The sequence below is a fragment of the Notamacropus eugenii genome, chromosome 7 (assembly GCF_028372415.1).
Source record: "Notamacropus eugenii isolate mMacEug1 chromosome 7, mMacEug1.pri_v2, whole genome shotgun sequence".
Classification (NCBI taxonomy): domain Eukaryota; kingdom Metazoa; phylum Chordata; class Mammalia; order Diprotodontia; family Macropodidae; genus Notamacropus; species Notamacropus eugenii.
Window position 1 is genome coordinate 47,442,952 of NC_092878.1, and position 3,687 is coordinate 47,446,638.

A 3,687-nucleotide genomic window follows, 5' to 3' on the forward strand; every position below is an offset into this window, starting at 1 on the left:
CTTTCACGTTAATTTATTACTGGGTCACACTATTATGAACTTCAAGGGAAAAAAACCCCTCAGAATATGTGACATTACATTGCACTGTGATACCTGTGAAAATTTAAAAAACCATAATCTGATACCTCTTCTTCTTTGTGAAGTATTTGCACCTTAAAAATGAACAAAATCTCTGTTGCCTCAAGGGATTATCAATTTCTACCTTGTTAACACATGAGGCTGGTTACTTGACTAATGAGAAGATAAATACTGTGGTTTCTCCCCTTTGGGGAATAACAGGGCCTTGAAATTAGAAATTATGTTTATGATTATCAGTGCAAGAATTCTCATCTGTCTTTCTCCTCTTCCCTTCCACCTTCACTCAGGGGAATGTTAATCTTATACCTCTAGCACAAAAACCCTAAAGTGCAACCTCAGAAATCTATGACAAGATGTAAATGATCCATTCCTCATCAAAGGTGGAAGGAATCATTTATGTAAGATATCTATTTGTATGAAATCTATTATTCCGAGCCATGGATGAAGATACAGCTGGCATGGAAAATTGAATTACAATATGTCTCCAGACAGCTGGAAACCATAAATGAACAGACCAAAGGCATTACTCAAAGCCCTGAAAATTTTCATCCAGGAATTGCTTTATCCTGATGACTTAGCAAATAAGTATGGGTTGGGAAGCCTGGATTTCCCAGATCCTCTCCTCTCCCTCATTTGGAGATAATGACGCTGTATTCCAGGATTTCAGAGATTTTCTGATCCAAAATTCAATTCTAGCCCAACCCAGTTAGCAGTCACATATTTCTGCAGAAAGTGCTGTAAATTATTGAGACTGGAGGTTTACAGTAAGACAATGAGCTTCAGTTTTCATTGACCCTTAATAGGGTTTGCTTTAAGCAGAAGTGACCAATCTCTTCTACAGTTTGTGATAGAGAAGAGGAAATTCAAGCATTGTCTGATATAGATTCTCAATTTGGGGAAAGTGGATTTCTAAAGATTCAGAAGAAAGGTAAGTAGGGAGAGCATCATGGTCTAAAATACTCTGGGAGATTTCACCCTAGAGGGATAGAGAGATGAACAAAAGTGAAATTTTGAATACACAATGAGGTAACAGGATAAACAGAACCTGAAGTTGCTGAAGCACAAAAAAAATAGATTTTTAAAAAACAATATTGGGAGAAAAAAGAGGAATCAAAGAAGAAAAGAACCTTTAGGTTGGGATGGATAGAAAAAGTGACTACAAAAAAAAGGTTAAGATGTCTAGTTTTTTATTATGCTTAGGCTTCTGTTTATTCTGCAAAGAAAAACAACTTTTGTATGATTGACGATTGATTCATGAAATGATTCATGAATTGATACCCAAGATAATTAAGGAGATAGTAAGACAGCACCTAACTTGCCTTGATGAATTCAACTCACTTGTCCCAGATGCATCCTTTGGTCCTGAATGAGCAGTCTGATGACATCGCTTAGACACTGTCAACAATCTTTGCAAGATAAAAGAAAATGGGATTGGAAAAAAGGGCAAATGTTGATGCGAATTTCAAAAAAAGGAAAGAGACTAGGGCCTGGAAGCTATAGGCCTGATAAACTTAACTTCTCTTTTGGGGAAAATTCTAAAATGGATAAATAAAGATATGGTTAACGAACATCTAAAAAGAGAAGCAGTGATTACAAAGAGCCAATATGGCTACCCCAAGAGCAAATCATGCCAGGTTAACTTCATATTCTCTGTTAATGAAACTACAACAAAAAATTGCTAAATGACTAAGATTAGAAAATTTAATTCAATTACTAAAATACTGAAAGTATTACTAAATTCCTAAAATAGTACATGAGGGAAGTGCTGTGAATATAGGTTACAACTTACAACTCCTGGTACTATTGGACCTGGAAGCCCTTTTTCTCTTCACACAGCTACCGTTGGGTAGAACATCAATTCTGGATAGTTTACTCATCTAGGATCCCATGGTCTCTACATCTCTACATCTTAAATATTAATTGTCTAGAATAGCTCTTATTTGAGTCCATAACAAGCCCTCTTCTCTGGTATCAGGAATACCCTTCACAAACTTCTGGAACAGGGTAATTGCCTTTCAGTATCCGTATCTCCAACTACTTGAGGAAGTTATACCCTCCCTCTGGGAAAGTAAACACCAGATTCCATGACCAATGGGGGATGAAAGAGGGAGAAGTTCACTCCTCGCATCCACCACAAAGGTCTCCTAAGCCTGTACCCTCTCAAATTCTTGAGTTATTTTTAATATTTTATTAATACTTATATTTATTATTATATATCATATATAAATGTAATATTAATATTATATATTATTATATATTAACAATAATATTAAATATTTGAAACCCTGCAAAGTCGTGTCCAATTTTTGCTTGTCCAATGAGACTGCCTCCTATAATTCATTCAGGGGACCCGTTTGCTCCTCATAAAGAGATCACTGGGACTTAGCACAGCACTTGGGACATAGAAGGCACTTAATAAATGCTTGTTCCTTTTCTTCCCTTAAGTAACTCCACATTGAACAGTTCTTAAACAATGCAGAAATAAACACTCTAATACAGGGGTACAAATCATACTATAGAATGTATAAAACCCTGGAAATCTACCTACCAATACATGTAGGAATTAAATGAGTATAATTACAATATGATCTATATAGAAACAAAGACAGACCTAAATAATTGGGGGGTAGTAATTATTTCTAAGTAGGCTTAGTCAATATAATAAAAATAGCTATGCCACTTTATTTATTCATCATCATACCAAAGAATTAATTTAAACAACTAGGAAAAATTGTAGCAAATTTCACCTAGAAGAATAAAAAGTCAAGAATTTTTATGGAAATGATGGGAAATGGGGGGATGAAGAAGGCATAGTAATATCAGATCTCTAACTCTTCTATGAAGCAGTCATCATGATCTCAAAAATGACTGAACACTGGTTAAAAAAAGAAATGTATATACAACTTACAAAAGCAAACAAATCTAGCAGTCTAAAGTTCAAAAAACCCAAAGACTGTAGCTACTAGAGTCAAGACTTACTATATGATTTGTTTTAAAAAGAAACTATTGAAAAAAGCTGGAAAGCACTCTGGCAGGAAATGGGTTTAGACCAACACTTCACACCACATCCCCACATAAACTCCAAATGAATATATGACTAAGATATAAAAGGTCACATCATAAAAAATTAGAGGAGCATGAAAGGAATTTCCTGTGCAATCTATGGATAGGGGAAGAGTTCACTACTAAACAAGGAATAAAGATCTCAAAAATTAAAATGGACAATTTTGATTACAAAGAAATGAAAAGTTTTGCTGAAATAAAACCAATGCCACTAAAATTTAAAAGGAAATTGTTAAATAGAAAAAAAAAATCTTTATAGAAACTTTCTCTAAATAATACTTTCAGTTCCATGATATGAAAGGAATTGATTTTAGTTTTAAGAAAAAGAGCCATTCAACAGAGTAAGAAGAGCTGGTTCTAGGCTTTTTCTTACGACTTAATAGTTGTATGACCCCTATGAACCTCACTTTTCTCATCCATAAAATGAATAATCTCTGCCTAGCCTACATCACAGCATTTGTTGTATATATCAAATGGGATGATATGTGTATTTTTGTAAACCATAAAACATAATGCTTGGAAATAATCCATGGCACTTGCAGATGG